The 17,681-nt window shown below is 45.3% G+C and overlaps 1 pseudogene; it reads left to right on the forward strand.

Moving 5' to 3' along the window:
* Nucleotides 1–9,391: 9,391 nt before the first annotated feature.
* LOC107155469 lies at nt 9,392–11,321 on the forward strand (annotated as a pseudogene).
* The last annotated feature ends 6,360 nt before the right edge of the window (nt 11,322–17,681 follow it).

Raw genomic sequence — 17,681 nt, forward strand, 5'->3', positions numbered from 1 at the left:
GAATAACAAGCCCAGGGCGAATGAAGTTACTGCCTGTCATTCAGCAACCTTGGATTCTGCCAGCGGGGCTTCCTGCAGAGATCAGGGTCCCTTGTGGATCAAACATCTTTCACAACATGGGCCCCACCCCTGTTCTTCTGATTAAATCACTGGGTAACTCATGGACCAGTTTCCAAGGATATGGGTTAGTTGACCTCCCTGACCAGACAGAGGCCTCACAGTCTCTTGTTAGGCAGCCCAGCTTCCCAGAGACCCATCCTGACCTTCACCCTCCCTGAACATTCTTCTGCTGCAGGACTGTAAAATAAGATCTGTTTGGGACCCTCTAGTTTTCTTTTTTTTTTTTTTTAATTTTTATTTATTTTTATTGTTTAATTTTCGGCGGACACAACATCTTTGTGTGTATGTGGTGCTGAGGATCGAACCCGGGCCGCACGCATACCAAGCGAGCGCGCTACCGCTTGAGCCACATCCCCAGCCCCGACCCTCTAGTTTTCTTCAGGTAGAGGACATTTTGATTTTATATTTGTAATTTCTCATTTCTTTTTGTGTGTGTATGGGGAGGAGCTGATTTACATACCTAAAGTTGTGAGAGCTACTAGGATAATTTAGGAGCTTTAAGATGGTAAAGTGGTAGTTCTGAGCCCTTGAGTGATCCTATTTTATTTACAAAGAAGGGAGCAAAAGGTGGTAACTATCAAGGTCAAGGTAAACTCTGTCTAGGCCGTGGGAGCCTGTTCCTGATCTTGTGCTCCACACTGGCCTTGCATCCAAGGAAGAGGCTCCCTGTTTCTCCTGTCAGCGCCATTGGCACTGCCCCCAGCCCTGTAGCACATGGCCTTCCTCTGCCAATTGCTGGGGTTGCAGGAAGATAGGGTGTTTGTGACTCTTAGGAGGGAATGGTGGGCTTCTTAGGCAAATGAGCTCTCTGTAGGGTGTCCCTCTAGACCCTCAGTCAGCTTCCTGCCTGAAGCAGCCTTCTGGAGCATGTGGTAGGCACAGTGAAGCCAGTCAGCTGAAGCTGAAGCCTGGTCTTCTCCTCCCTCCTGGGGTGGGGGTGGTGCTGCCTGAGAGGTCATGGGCACCCCTCTGCCCTGCTGACCTCTGCTCTGCATGGTGGCTACTTGCTCTGCATCACCAATCTCAAGCCCAAGAGCGATGAAGATGGAGACAAGCGCTCTGCATCAGACATGGCCCTGGCCAGGAAGGACTACCCAGAGGAACTCTTCTTTTACTCTGATCTTCTGACCTCATTCCACTTACTTTAAAGAAAAGGTTCATTCTTTTTGAGTAGTTAATAGTGCAGAATTCAAAGGGTTACATGGTAAAAACGAAATCTTCTGCCTTTCCTGGATTTGTAGCCACATAGTTCACCTCCCCCAAAGTGACCACTCTTAACCAAGGCCTTTGTGTCTTTTGTTTTTGTTCATAGTGCTGGGGATCAAATCCAGGGCCTCTTGCACTCTAGGTATGTGTTAAACACTAAGCTACACATTGTTTTCAGTTCTTGAACTTCCTGCATGCTAGTCATGTTTTGTACCACTGAATTATATCCCTAGCTCCCAGAGTTTTGATTTTTATGTAACTAGATTTTGTAAATCTTTTGTGACTTCTAGGTTGGTTTTCTTTTTTTAGAAAGAGAGAGAATTTTAATATTTATTTTTCAGTTTTTGGCGGACACAACATCTTTGTTTGTATGTGGTGCTGAGGATGCATGCCAGGCCAGCGCGCTACCGCTTGAGCCACATCCCCAGCCCCGACTTCTAGGTTTAATTCCATGTAGTTTTCTCCCACTTTTCCTGTATTTTCTTCTTTTTTGGGGGGGAGGTACCAGGGATTGAACTCAGGGGCACCACTGAGCCATATCTCCAGCTCTATTTTTTGTATTTTTATTTAGAGACAGGGTCTCACTGAGTTCTTAGTGCCTCACTTTTACTGAGGCTGGCTTTGAACTCGTGATCCTCCTGCCTCCGCCTCCTGAGCCTTTGGGATTACAGATGTGTACCACTGTGCCCAGCCTGTATTTTCTTCTAATATATTCACACTCTGTAAGTTTAAAACTTTAATCCAAAACCAATATATCAAACTCAGTCTAACCAGAATTGGGGCAAGCTTGCATTATGCACCTCCTAGGGAACACTGATAATGTCAGCTACAGCAGTTTATTGCCAAAATGTTTTAAATTCTAAGTAACAATTAGCCAAATCTAGATTATGGGAAATCCTAAATTATGGTTCTGAACTCTAAAAAATGTTAATGTGTTGATAAATAAAGAAAAGCTGACAAACCATTCCAGACTAAGGAGGTTAAAGAGGATGGGAACCCAGGACCATCAAGATCCCTTCATTGGGTCCTCAATTAAAAACCAGTAAAGGAGCCTGATATGGTGGTACATGCCTGTAATGCCAATGGCTCTGGAGGCTGAGTAGGAGGATTGCAAGTTTAAAGCCAGCCTCAGCAATTTAGCAAGGCTCTGATCTACTTAGTAAGACCCTGTCTCAAAATAAAAAATAAAAAGGACTAAGGATGTGTCTCAGTGGTTAAGCACCCCTGCATTCAATCTCTAGTACAAAAAAAAAAAACCGGTGGGGGGAGAAAAAGAAAGAAGGAGAAAACAAACAAACAAACAAAAAAACAACAGTAAAGGCTAAATTGAAGGGGGAGGATTGTGAACATTTGGATATGTTATATATAGATAGATATGGTCTGTGTAGGAACCATGGTTCTGGGTTACTATTAAATACCTTGGAGTAGCTTGGCATGGTGGTATATGTCTATAATCCAGTGACTGGGGAGGCTGAAGCAGGAGGATTCCAAGTTTGAGATCAGATTCAGTAACTTAGAGAGAACCTGTCTCAAAATAAAAATAAAAAGGGTTGGGAATGGGACTGGAGTTGTGGCTCAACGGTAGAATGCTCGCCTCACACGTGAGGCTCTGGGTTCGATCCTCAGCACCACCTAAAAATAAATAAATAAAATAAAGGTATTGTGTCCAACTACAACTAAAAAGTAAATATTTAAAAACAAAACAAAAGGCTAAGAATATAGCTTAGTAGTAGAGTGCCCCTGGGTTCAGTCCCTAGTACTGAAATAAATAAATAAATAAAATTTAAAAATTAATTTCTTGGGGTGAAAATGAATGGCATTGTGGGTATCTAGGAGAGGGGCATTAGGAGATCCTGAATGAGTGTGTTTAGTGAAGTGATGTGATATCAAATGGTTCTAGAAAAAGAAAAGGGGCTGGGAATATAACTCAGTGGAAGAGCATCTCCTTAGCTGTGGGTTGAATCCCTAGCACCATTAAAAAAAAAAAAAAAGAACGTAGGGAGGCAGGGGGAGAGAGAGAGATAGAGAAAGACATATATACATCCGTTTATGCCTACAACACAGAGAGGCATTAGACAAATATACCAATAGGTTATCAGTGGTGACTCTAGGGGCAGGGTATTTGGACGTGCATTGTACATCTGAGCTTTTCTTTCTTTTTTTTTTGGGGGGGGGTACTAGGGATTGAACCCAGGGGTGTTCTACCACTGAGCTATATTCCCAGCCCTTTTTTGTATTTTATTTAGAGACAGGGGCTCACTTAGTTGCTTAGCACCTTGCTTTTGCTGAGACTGGCTTTGAACTCTTGATCCTCCTGCCTCAACCTCCCAAGCCACTGGGATTACAGGTGTGCACCATCAAGCCTGGCTTCCTTTATTATTTATTTATTTATTGATTGATTGATTGTGGTGCTGGGGATTCAACCCAGTGCCTTATGCATGCAAGGCAAGCACTCTACCAACTGAATTATATCCCCAGCCTTTATTTTTTATTTTGAAACAGGGTCTTATTATATTGCTTATTGCTTCGCTAAGTTGTCAAAGCTGGCCTCAAACTTGAGAGCCTCCTGCCTCGGCCTCTTGAGTAGCTGGTATTACATGCATGCATTACATGCATGCACCACCCACCATGCCTGGCTTCTTTTACCTTTCCTAAGGCTTTGAAATTTTTCAAAATAAAAAGGGTAAGGAAAAAACAAAAAAAGAAAGGAAAAAACAAAAAACATGACTTTGTTCCATCTGGAGTTTACTTTGACTCAGGCCCCTTGCCTTTCTCCTGGCCCTCCTGGGCAATTGTCCTGGATTTCTGGTTTCTTCTGCTTTGTGCAGCCTGTGAAATCATTGTTTTTCTTTCTCTTAGGAACATCTTTGGTTGTGTTATCTTGTTTAGGACTGGGAAAGTTTTTATAACAAAAGTCATTTAAATGACTCTTCTAGAAGCAGGGACTAGCATGCTGTCACTGGTGTGCTGGTGCCAGTCTTTTTGTTTGTTTGATTGTTTTTCTTCTTGTTTACATTGCATTGTGTGCCCCAAATAAATTTGCAAGAAGTTTTGTTCTCTGGGAACTAAACAAAATCTTGCATCTCAGAAATATCACCAGACTTCTGCATAGGGCAGTAAGCCTCTCTTGGTGAATCTTGGTCTGAGCTTTTTCCTTTCCGCTGAGTTTTGCAAGAGGGCAGGTCTTGCTTGCCTTCTGGGAATACAGACTTATAAAGGCTTCTGGCTTTCATTTTGTGAAATGTGACAATCTTGTGTGAGTCCTTAGTCTAAACTCAGGAGTCTTTTTGGCAGGGGAGCTCTTCATGGGCCAGCTTTGCCAGGAGCTTCAGCTTCTGTGGTTTGATGGCTTTGGGAATGAGGGATTATAAACGGGTGGTGAGGATTTGGCTCCTGAGCTATATTACCAGGGTGTGGCCAGTTCTGCATGCTTATGCCTGTGCCCATTAGCAATGGAGCAATTTCTTGGATCCCTCATGCCAACCACCCTGGCCTCTAAGCCCATTCCTGTCTGCTCTCCTGAACTTTCCCATAGTGGTCCTGACCTTGAGCAAACCCTCCTGGAAGATGTGGCATCATGTTTGCAGTGCCAGATGCTGTCTCCCCATCTCTTTTGGAACGTGTGCTTGGTGGTCTTCCCACACCTCCCTGCAGCCTCCACTGTCCATGGTCTCAGGCTGGATTGCCGCAGTCTGGCTGGGCACAATCAGGAGCCACTTGTCAAAAGAAACTAACTTTATTTTTAGAACCACACACGCCAAACAAAACAGCCTCTCAGGAAAAACCCTCAGAGCCTCAACTGCCACCACCGGCTTTCCACAAGCCTCTCTCTCCCACACAAGCTTCTCTCCACCTCCCACAATCCTCCTGCTCTTGAGGCCGATTGGCTGGGTCACGTGGGCGGAGCCAAAAAAGTCCCCCAATGAGCAGCTCCGTGGTCTGAAAGGGCAGGGAAACAGCCCAATGAGCATCACCGCAGAGGAGCCAATCAGCTAGATGTTGCTGGGGCCGCTGTGAGCCAATCATCAGCCGGCAGCTGGAAGTTTGCTGGCAGCTGGAAGTTTGCTGGGGCCCCTTCGGCTGTGGCTCTCAACACTGGATGATGCTTTGTGACCCATTAGGATTGTTCCTCATTTTTTTCCCTCCAGTACTGGGGATTGAACAGGAGGTACTTTATCACTGCTGCATCCCCAGCACTATATATATATATTTTTTATTTTTACTTTTTAAAGAGAGAGAGAGAGAATTTTTTAAATATTTATTTTTTAGTTTTCGGCAGACACAACATCTTTGTTTGTTTGTGGTGCTGAGGATCGAACCCAGGCTGCATGCATACCAGGTTAGCGCACTACCGCTTGAGCCACATCCCCAGCCCCCCAGCACTATATTTTGAGACAAGGTTTTGCTGAATTGCCCAGGCTGTCCTTGAACTTGTGATCCTCCTGCCTGGGCCTCCAGAGTCACTAGGATTACAGGTGTGCACCCTTGAGCCTGACTACAAGTGTTCCTCTTGATACCATTTCCCCAGCAAGTTAGTGGAATAAACACATGGGAGTATCTTTGTTTAAAACATTTTGTATTTTGATTATCAGCTTGTTAAATACTTGGGAGGAAGGAAACTGAGCCCCCAGTACCCCCTAGGGGGAGGCTTCCTCCTTCCTTGGATTATGTTTTGTTTGGAGTAGCTACAGCGCTGCCTGTGTAGTAGAGCAGGAACAGTTACCCAGGCACATCAGTGTGGCGCTTATGCTGTGTGGGGTCATGAATCTTCCAGTGTGCAGCACACTTGGCTATGTTTACAACTTAAATGAACACAGTTATATTTTTATGCAAATTAGCACATTCCTATACAGTTAAAACCTGTTGGAAAGAGGCTTGGCTTTACACCTTACAACTTTTTTCTTCAGTTTGGCTTCAATGAGTTCCACCCAGGAAGCCACCCCTAGGGCTCCCAGCTGAGCCTGAGGAAGGCCATCCCCAGAGCTGGGCAGCTAGGGGCATGGGGTATGACTAAGGAACTGAGCTTTCAACCTGTAGGCTACCCAATCGATTTAAAGACATAACCTTTAGGACTGGAGGTTGGAGGTTCCCTGAGTCCTGAGAAGTGGAGGCAATGCAGCAACCTCAGTTCAGGCAGCTTGATTATTTGAACCAATATGGGAGGGAAATTAAGGAGAAGGAAGCAGCAGAGATTGAGTGGGAGCAGAAACAGCTGGGGAGGGTGAGGATTCTTGAGCTGGCCAGCCTGTCCTGGGGTGTTCTGGGAGGCCCTGGGAGCACTAGGCTTGCCCTGCTCAGGCCTACCTGAGACGTGAGGGTGGCTGAGCATGTCTGTGTGGCTCAGAATGAAGGGGCTGAGTGCAGCTCATGAAGAAATTGGAACAGCCTCCTCTTGTGTCAGTTTCTCCCTAACTCTTTGGAGAAACACACACACACACACACACACACACACACACAAACAATCAACAAAAAAAACCTTTAAAATTTTCAAGTTTAATTAGAATTTTAAACTGTGGCCCTGTAAAACGTTGATGTAACTATTGACATCGTGGTTGATGGAGCTTCTTGGATGACGTTTACATTCTGGTCATTTCTATAGAGGTGACCCCCAAGCTCCGTGGAACCTCTTGGCCATGCCCCTTCCCTGGTGCTGGGGATTGAACCCAGGGCCTTATGCATGCAAGGCAAGCACTCTACCAACTGATTTATGTCCCCAGCCTTTAGGACTGGTCCTTCAAGCCTAAAGTTGACCAGAAGCACAACTGAGTTTTTCTCTTGGGGACTTCAGCAGCACAGCACATTGGGAGTATTTCTGGTATGGTCTAGCTCACAGGAGAGAAAAGGGGTCCCTCTGAGGGCAGGGGATGTGGCTCAGTAGTAGAGCACTTACCTGGCTTGCATTAGGACCTGGGTTCAATCCCTAGCATTGCCAAAACCAAAAACCAAAATGTTAAAAATCAAAGGCGCTGGGTTCGATCCTCAGCACCACATAAAAATAAAATAAAGATGTTGTGTCCACCGAAAACTGAAAAATAAATATTAAAAAATTCTCTCTCTCTCTCTCTCTCTCTCTTTAAAAAAAAAAAAGAAAAAGAAAAAGAAAAATCAATGGTCAGTGGGGGCTGGGGGGCTGGGGTTGTGGCTCAGAGTTAGAGCGCTTGCCTAACATGTGTGAGCACTGGATTTGACCCTCAGCACCACATAAATATAAAACAAAGATATTGTGTCTGCCTATAACTAAAAAATAAATATTTTTTTAAAAAGTCAGTGGCATGGGGCTGGGGCTTAGCGGTAGAGTGCTTGCCTCGCACATGTGAGGCACTGGGTTTGATCCTCAGCACTACACAAAAATAAACAAAATAAAGGTATTGTGTCCATTTACAACTAAACAAAACATTAAAAAAAAAAAATCAATGGATTTGTCCTGTGGGTGTGGTGGTACACACCTGTAATCCCAGTGAGGTAGCTTTGTGAATTCAAGGCCTGGGCAGTTTAACAAGACCCTGTCTCAAAATAAAATTTAAAAATACTGGGGTAACTCAGGGGTAGAGTGCCCCTGGGCTCAATCCCCAGTATCCCCTCCCAAAAAAAGGTAGTCCTTCTTCCAGCTCACAGCATGGTCTTCCGATGCCGTTGGTCAGGAAACTTCCTGCCAGAGTCACAGCCCTGGAGAAGATCGGTTTGGGTTGGGAGACCTCTTATGCAGAAGCAAGCTGAGAACTCCCGCCCTTACATTCACTTATAAATAGACCAGGGCTCAGGACTCTGCATTACCCACCCCCTGGAACCTGCCAGAGGTCGACTGTCCTGAGTCAGGCTGAATTAGAGGAAGATCTGTAGCCGGATTCTGTAGGCGTGCTGGTTCCTGACTTCAGGTCTCAGGCTCCAACTTGGCCAGGATTCAGGGCTCCAGCTGTTCTCTGGGAAGAAAAGAGAATCTCTTTTTAAATGAAGCCCAGCCATGCCTTTATGCCTTCTGTCCTGTTCCCCTACTGTGCAGAGAATAAATCTCTACTTCTCTTGGTGAGAACTGTAGAGCCCAAGGTCATAACCCTGGATCCTGAGTGTTCTGTGCAGCCCAGGAAACTTCCTCAGCTCAACAGTCTCTTCCCGCTGGCATTATTCTCCACTGACCTGCAAGGGGCTGAAGAGCCAGGTGCTCCCCCATCTGTACAAAGGTAGATTTCACCCAATTCGTGACTGGAAGAGAGAGGAGTTCTGGGGAACTTTTTCTACTTGTTGGATCAGAATCACAAGGATAAATGTTTATTTATTTATTTTCAGTACTGGGAATTAAATCCAGGACCTTGAGCAAGCTAACTAGACAAGTATTCTACCACTGAGCTAATCTCTAGCCCATAGGATTAATGTTTTCAAGAATTAAACAGGTATTTTACATCAGTCCAGTTATATGAACATTATGTATACAGCTATAGGCTCCTCTATTTCCTCAATGTTTTGATTCTCAGGTGTCAAATACAAATTATAGGAGGAGACAGGCACATTGGCACACACCTGTAGTCCCAGCTACTCAGGAGGCTGAGGTAAGAAGATCCTGTAACCCCAGGAATTTGAGGCCAGCCTGGAAAACAGTGAGATCCTGCCTCAAAAATAAGTAAACAGCTAGACACAATGGTGCACGCCTGTAATCTCAGAGACTTGGGAGGCTGAGACAGGAGGATCATGAGTCAAAGCCAGCCTCAGCAACAGTGAGGCACTAAGCAGCTCAGTGAGACCCTGTCTCTAAATAAAATACAAAATAGGGTTGGGGATGTCACTCAGTGGCTGAGTGCCCTTGAGTTCAATCCCTGGTACCCCCCCCCCAAAAAAAAAATAAATTGGGATTGGTGGCACATGCCTATAAACCCAGTGATTTGGGAGGTTGAGGCAGGTGGATTGCAAGTTTGAGGCCAGTCTTGGCAATTTAGTGAGGCCCTAAGCAACTTAGGATGGCCCTGTCTCAAAGTAAAAATGAAAAAGGGCTGGGGATATGGTTCAGTGCTAAAGCACCTCTGAGTTCAATCCCTCAGTACCTAAATAAATATGAAAAGGGTTGGGGATGTAGTTCAGTGGTAGAGTGCTTACCTAGCGTATGTGAGGCCCTGGGTTCTATCTCCAGCTCCTCATCCTCCAAATAAAAGTAAATAAATACATAAATAAAGTTTAAAATATAAAAATAAGAATTGCAGGAGGCCATTGTTTTGGACTAGACTTATGCACCAAACCCTAACAGACCAGGCTGAAAAATAAAAAATGGCACTGGATGAGATGATACACACTTACAATCCTAGCTACTCTGGAGGCCAAGGCAGGTGGATCACAAGTTGAAGGCCAGCCTAGGCTATATAGCAAGACCCTGTCTCAAAATAAAGAAAGGTAGTTTGGTGATACAGTAGTAGCTTAACATATGTGAGGCACTGGGTTGAGTCTAGTACCACAAAAAAAATTAAAAATAAAAATGGAAGAAGAACAAATGGAGCCACTATGCTAAACTAAAGTTTGACGATACAATAAACTGAAAATAAATGTTAATCTGACTTTCTGATAGGTCTGGATTAGAGAGATAACAGCCAGATCCCCAACAGGCCAGCTTCAATGGGATGATCATGAAGTTCTCTCTACCTTATTCTTTTCATTAAAAAAAGCAACTTGGCCTTTCCACAAATCCCTGTCCTTGAGGTTCAGCTTGCCTTTTTACTGGCACGACAGTTGCAATGCCAAGGATTGAATCCAGGGTTCCCTGTAACCTAGACAGTCACTCTGCTTTGGATCTATACTCCCAGGCCCTTTATTTAAAAGCAGCATGCTTCTGATATAACCCCTCCACTTAAATGTAAAAATACAGTAATCAGAACTGGTTGGCATCTTCCTGAACAAGACTTAATAGGGGCCAGTATGCTTCACTTCATCCAGAGGTTTTCTCAAGCATCTTCAAAGATGCTGAAGTACCCATTCACAATGAGCATGGGAACCAGAAGGAGAATAGAAATACTTTCTCTGAAATCATCTCTTCATCAGAACTTATTCCTTTTGTTTCCTACATCTTGTGTTTTCCCATCACTTCCAGTGTGTATGAGCAAGACACGATGGTATCATACATCCCCCCTGCAGCTTTAAGAAGAAGCAGAAGCAAGTAGTACTTCCAGCCAGGCCCCTGAGCACCATCACTTATCTGCCTGACAGCCCAAAGCCAGCATTATATATAACTCTAGCAAGACTAATCCCTTTCATTGCTCCACCATTGGATTGGTCATGGTCATGACCAACACTTATATCCCTGAATTAGCTTTTACTCAGATGGCTTATGGAGCTAGTTCCTATCTTTCTTGGGAGGAGTAAGATGAGGTTTTGCTCTGCCAAGGTAGTCCAACTAAACCATACTACCTTAATTTAGCTAATAGTGCAACTCCTATTGTGTTTTCATGGTTTGCCATCCTTATTTCTGAAAGACTCAGTGAAGCCATAGTCTTAGGAATAATAGGTTTGGGGATAGCATTACATGTTGAACTTTTTCTCTTGCCACATTATCCCAACTGGTTCAAGGCTCTAAGAATAGTTGTCACTTTAGTGGCTTTTTTTTTTTTTCATTTGTAGTCACATAACTACTTGAAGATATTTATCCAGAGAAAGGATCCAAGAGACCTGGTCAAGTAGAATAAATATAAAACTATTTTGTAAAGTTGCATTTTGGCATGACCTTCTATCTCTGTTTGGCTTTTTTCCCCCTTCACTAGCAGTGATAGTTCTTTATATGTTGTTTTTCATTTCTAAAAAATTATTTCATAGTAATTGCTTGAGAAAGAACAGGAAAATTCTTAACAGGTCTTTGTCACGCCATTTTAGGTTGGTTTACATTCAGTCTTTTTATGAATGATATGTCATCCACTTAAACATTTCAATGTTTGATCTTGAAAAATGTAAAATAAAAAAGCAAGACCCTGGGTTTGATCCTCAGTACCACATAAAAAAAATAAATAAATAAAATAAAGTTATTTAAAAAAAAAAAAAGGGCAACTTAAAGCAATCTGGTATTGACCAATCAGTTGGTTTTCCATTATTTTCTTCCTGTCCCCACCTTATAAAGAAAGTTAAATGAAATGACAACCTGCTTTTTGGTCTTGTTATTGCTTCCTTCAGCTCTTCTTAATCCATCAGAATTCTTATTATGTTTTGTGGAATGAAGTGTCATCCAGTTCTAGATTCAGAAGTAAAGCCAGGTATGGGCCGGGCATGGTAGCACACACATGTAATCCCAGCGACTCGGAGGCTGAGGTAGGAGGATTGCAGGTTTAAAGCCAGCCTCAGCAATTTAGCAAGGCCCTAAGCAGCATAGTGAGACCCTGTCTCAAAATAAAAAATAAAAAGGGCTGGGATGTGACTCAGTGGTTAAGTACCCTTAAGGTTCAATCACTGGTATGCCCAAAAAAAAAAAAAAAAAAATCCAGGCATGATGGCACATACCCACAACTCCAGTGTCTCTGGAGCCTGAAGCAAGAGGATTGCAAGTTTGAGGCCATAAGCAATTTGGCAAGACACTGTCACAAAATAAAAATAAGAACGGGCTAGGGATATAGCTCAGTAGTAATGTGCTCACTGGGTTAAATCCCCAGTACCAAAAAAATAAAAAAAGGAGAAGAAAAGAAAAAGACGTTTAAGTCCTTTAAACAAAATTGTAATTTTGCCCTTTGGCGGAGGTGAGGACATCCCATGGCTGGGAGAGTTTCCTTTGGTTCATTAAATCTTCTCATTCAGGGCTGGGGGTATAGCTCAGCGGCTGAGTACTTGCCTAGCATATTTAAGGCCCTGAGTCTGGGGGAGGAAAAAAAATCTACTTATCTGCCTGGGCTTGGTGGCACACGCCTGTAATCCTAGGAAGCCCTAGGCCAAGACAACAAAATTGCAAGTTCAAGGCCAGCCTCAGCAACTTAGTGAGACCCTGACTCAAAATAAAAAGGGCTGGGTAGCTCAGTGCCCCTGGGTTCAATCACAGATATCAAAACCAAACAAACAAACAAAAAACCCCAGCTATAGTGGGAACATGGTGGTGAGTTGGGAACTGGCTGCCTGTCCTTGCAGTGGGCCAAATGAAAGAGCCCTTCTCACTTCCTGCCCAGCCTGCAGGTCCTGGGGAAACTGTTTCCAAGTAAGTTCTTTTCCTACCTGTCTTGGAGGTGAAGCACCTGCCGATGGCCTTCAGGGCTTGCTTAGCTCCCTGGGGCCCTGGGGCAGTAAGGACAGCTGGGCATGGCTCCTGCACTCTGGTCCTATTGGTAGCAGGATTGAACCCAGGGGTACTTAACCACTGAGCCACATCCCCAGCCACCCTTACACCAGTGCCTTTTTTTTTGAGACAGGGTCAAGCGAAGTTTCTTGCTAAAGTCTGGTTTTGAACCTCTTACCTCAACCTCCTGAGTCACTGGAATTATAGCCATGTGCCACCACACGTGGCTCCTATGGGACTGTTTTGAATCAGGTCAGATGAATTTGATTTAAATGTTGCCAGAACCATCACCAAAGAACCTTCTTCAGGGTGCTGCACCCGGAACAGAATGAGCAGTTTTGCTGGGAAGGAGGCAGGAGGGCGGCTCTGAGGTAGGAATGTGCAGAGGGTAAATGTCAGCAATTCCAGAATCATTCCCATGCCAGAGACCTGTGGCCAGAGAGAATGGCTCCCCTCTATGTGGATTCACAGCTGCTTGCCAAGGGAGGAGGCCTGGCTGTGGCTAACATGGGGCAGTGGGAAGGGGACGCTTGTCAAGCTAGGGGCCTTCAGAGAGGCATGCCCCTCTCTGCTGCCTGATGTGGTTTCCATTTCCAAGTGGCCTTTTGATTTTTTTTTCCAACTTTTAACTTTGCTTCCAAGGTTGAGGGAAAGTCACAGTACAGTGGACACCCACATACCCATTGCTACATTTGCCAAATGTAGCGTTTTGCTGTATTTGCTTGCGTATGTGGCCCCTGTCTCCCCCGCCCCCTACCCCAAATACACACACACACCTTTTTTTCTAGATCATTTGAGAGTAAGTTGCAAGCATGGAGACAATTAATCCTTGAATATCTCATCCTGTGTCTCTTAAGAACCAGGATATTTTTCAACATAACCACAGTATAATCATCATATTCAACCCAAATAACATTGATGCAGTTATCTCATCTCAGATACTTCCCATTACATTTCCGCCACTGCCCATTAATGTCCTTTCAGGCATCCCTCCACCACTCTGGATGCCATGAGGACCTGTTGCTGACTGTGGTTGCTATTCTGCCTTGTCTTACTTTCTTATTGACCTCTGGTTGGCAGCAGGTTGGAGTCTGGCTTGCTTGCTTGTCTTCCTTCCTGCCTGCCTGCCTTCTTCTGTAAGGTGGGTTTTCATTTTATTTTGTTCAAATGGATAATGCTTCTATCAACTACTGATCTAGAAGGGGCTGAGAGGATGGAGGCAAAGCATGGACTCAGATCCAGGCCCAGCCACCCATTAGCCTCAAGGCCTTGGACAAGTTACTTACCCTCTCTGAACCTCAGTTGTCTCATCTAAAATGTGACTAATTCCTGCCTTGCAGGCTTGGGAGGTCTAGAACAAGACAAGTATGAATGTGATGATTCCATGCCTGGCACTGAGAAAATGCTGCAGCAACAATAATTATTGTTCTGCAACATCCTCTGGCTTCACACAGCAGGAAGGAGCTTTGGATCACGTTGGAATTTGGGTTGGCAACCTCAGGACAGATTCCTAATCCCAAACTCACTCATGAGATTGGTGCACCCTGCAATCTCCCTAACTCAGCCAAGCTGTCATCAGGAGGCCTGTTTTGCTTGTGCTCTGCCCATGGAGCAGAGTTCCAGAACACTGAGCAGTCTCTGCACTGAGGAAGAAGCAGTGTGGAGTTTGTTAATTAAGGTCGTTGCTCCTGAGGCCTGAGAGGTTTGTCTGGGATGTTGTTGCAGTTTAATTACTGAGAACGAAAAGGGTGGAAATTCTCTCTGGTGCCCCCTTTTTTATGTTGTTGGAGAACCTCAGATGCCACCTGGGGCTTCAAGTCAGCCCTCAGCCCTGTCTCCCTCTTGCGGACCTTGAGTGCATTTTACCTGCTTATATACTGGAGAGTAATAGAGCAGAGTGTTGAGAGCTGCATGACCTGGATTCACATCTTTCTCCAGTCTGGACAAGCTGGCTTATCATGGCTGTTGTCACTTCTCTGCCCAGGTCCTCATTGTGAGACCTAAAAGGCACATTTCTGGTGAAGACTGAACAGTTCATTTATTTGAGAGGTTGGAAGAGTGCATGGCAGACAGGAAGCCAGAGTACCTGTGAGCTGCTTCGTACAGCAGGCTTCTCTAGCGGTGGCGATTTTGCTTCCCAGGAGACCTGAGGCAATGTCAGAAGGAGATTCTGATTCCTGCAGCTGGATGGAGGTGCCCTCAGTGTTTAGGGGGTGAATCCAGGGGTGTTACTAATCCTTCCAGAATGCTCAGGAAAGCCCTGCAACAAGGAACAGATCAGTCCAAAATGTCTACAGGGTGGGGCAGGGTGGTACACACCTGTAATCCTAGCAGCTTAGAAGGCTGAGACAGGAGGATTACAAATTCAAGGTCACCTCGGAAATTTAAAATTTAGCAAGTCTAAGTAACTTCCTGAGATCCTGTCTCAAAATACAAAATAAAAAGGGCTGGGGATGTGGATCAGTGGCAAATTGCTCCTGGGTTAAATCCCCAGTACCCCAAAAAATAACTAACTAAAAATAAAATGCCCATGAGGCTGAGGTTTCAGGAACACTGATATGTGACCAGGGCAGTCTCCATCTTTTGAGCCAGATGGGGACTGATGGTACACATGGAGGGAAGACATGGAGGGAAGAGGGGATTTTAGGCCTTTTTGGGGGGTGGGGGGCAGCTGGGAATTAAACTCAGGGGCACTTGACTACTGAACCACATCCACAGCTCTATTTTGTATTTTATTTAGAGACAGGGTCTTACTGAGTTGCTAAGTGCTTTATCATTGCTGAGGCTGGCTTTGAACTTACAGATCCTCCTGTCTCAGCCTCCCAAGCCACTGGGATCTTAGGCATGTGCCACCACACCCAGTGGATTTTAAACCTTTAAAAAAAAAATTTATTTATTTATTTAATTTTTAGTTATAGGTGGACACAATATCTTTATTTTATTTGTATGTGGTGCTGGGGATCGAACCCAGTACCTCACTCATGGTAGGCAAGCGCTCTACCTCTGAGCCACAGCCCCAACCCGATTTTAAGCCTTTTAATTCCCCACCCTCCACAGCACTAGGAAGGAACCCAGGGCCTTGCACATGCTAGGTAAGCACTTAGGACACTTAAGCACTGAGCCACATCCCTGGCTCTTTTAAATTTTTTACTTTATTTTGAGACAGGGTCTTGCTAAGTTGCTTAGGGTCTTGCTTATTTGCTGAGGCTTTCTTTGAACTCAGGATCCTCCCGCTTCAGCCTCCAGAGTTGCTGGGATTACAGGTGTGCACCACCACACCCCACTGAACTCCTAACTGTTTTTATCTCCTATTGTCTTCTTTTTTTTAATATTTATTTTTTAGTTATAGTTGGATACAATATCTTTAATTATCTATTTTTATGTGGTGCTGAGGATTGAACCCAGGGCCTTGCTCGTGCTAGGTGAGTGCTCTACCGCTAAGCCACAACCCCAGCCCCATCCTGTTGTCTTCTTAACATTAATAATAGTAACTGGTATTTATTGAGCACTTGCTGGGTACCAGGCACTGTGCCAAGTACTTTTTATGTTATTTACTTTCTGCAACCTTCCTTGAGGCAGGTGCCATTATCTCCCACACACAGAGATGGGGAAAGGAAGGCTAAGAGGTGGGAGAGGTTCTAAGACATCTAACCCAGCTCCTCATCCTCTCACGAGGCCCACGCTACTTGTGTCTCCCTCCTCTTGGTTGGTCAGAATGGCGACCTTCAGCAAACTGGAGATTCTCTGCACGCCCAACCTCCCACCCCCACAGTATGTTGAAGCCTGTGGTCTGCCTGCACCACGTGCCCCAGCCTGGATGCTGTGCTTCCTCTACCACTGCTCCTCATCCGAGATCCTGACAGCTTTGCCTGCATTCCTGTCCCTGTGGCCTCTCTGTTTCAGCAGTCAGGGTGGCCTCCCCAGCCAGGTCAGACCAGGTCAGACCTGGGAGGCTGTTCCAGGCTCCCAGCAGCTGCCCTGTTCACATAGGCCAACGTCAGGTTCTCACAAAGGCCTCCATGGCCCCGATGATCAGCTCTCTGTTTCCTCTCCTGCTTTGGCTGCTTCTCTCCAGCCACCCCATAGGCCCCCACCACAGGGCTCCCTCCCCACCTTTCACCCGCCCTGACAGCCCCACCAGCTCAGTCTGTGTGGCAGCTCCAGTTGCCGCCTTCTTTGACTATTACTTGCTCATTGCTTATATTTGTTTTATTGTCTGTTTTCCCCCTTTCACTAGGCTGTATGTAGAACTAGTTTTGACTAGTTTTTTTCCACTTCTGTGTTCTAGAAAGTATATGGTAGGTACTCAGTAAATCGATGAAATGGATGAACACAATTCCCAAAGCCTATGCAGTTGGCATCAGGCCAGGATGGTGTCTCATATGCAAAAAACAGCCTGCCGCAGGGCCCCTCCCTGTTGGCTGGTGGTCATTTGTGGAGCCCCAAACTAGCCTGGCATGAAAGCACTTTCGCTCCTCGGTGTGTAGGGTTCCTCCCTGCATGTCTGGTGGTTTATGCACTGTTTTGTGGTTTTCTTTTTTTGGTGCTGGAAATCAAGCCTAAGGCCTCCTGCATGCTAGGCCAGCACTTTACCACCAGCCCCAGCCCACCTGAAATTTTGATTGATGCAACTGGAAGGATGCTACAGTTGGGCTTCTGGTGGTCTGCACTGCAGATTCCATCAACTATAGATGGAAGGAAATATTTGGGAGTTAGCGTGGCTCACACACCAGTTCTAGATGTTCCTACGGAGAGGAGCTTTGGGCAGCCCATCTCTATTTTAATTTCTGAAGGATGACTGGAAGTGAGGACTGCAGACTGGTGGCAGATGAGCAGCAGTGAGTAGGACCTGTCGTTCTCCCCCTAGTGGGCTCTGCTGTGTTGCCTTCTTCCTCCTCATGTCCCCTTGCCCAGGGCCACCACCCTCGCCCTGGGAGAAGCCTGTGAGTGGGCACCCCTTGGATCCTGGATAGGCTGATCTCTGCCTTCCCATTTCTGGGTTGATAAATTTGCCTGGAGCAATTCTTAGAGCACATTCTTATCTTAGGTGGCCCCCCTCCAGTACAGAGTGTGTGTATGTGTGTGTGTGTGTGTGTGTTTAAGAGGAGAGAAAAATAAAGTGGCAGGGAGTATT

This window comes from Marmota marmota, unplaced genomic scaffold, assembly GCF_001458135.2.
Source record: "Marmota marmota marmota unplaced genomic scaffold, marMar, whole genome shotgun sequence".
Classification (NCBI taxonomy): Eukaryota; Metazoa; Chordata; class Mammalia; order Rodentia; family Sciuridae; genus Marmota; species Marmota marmota.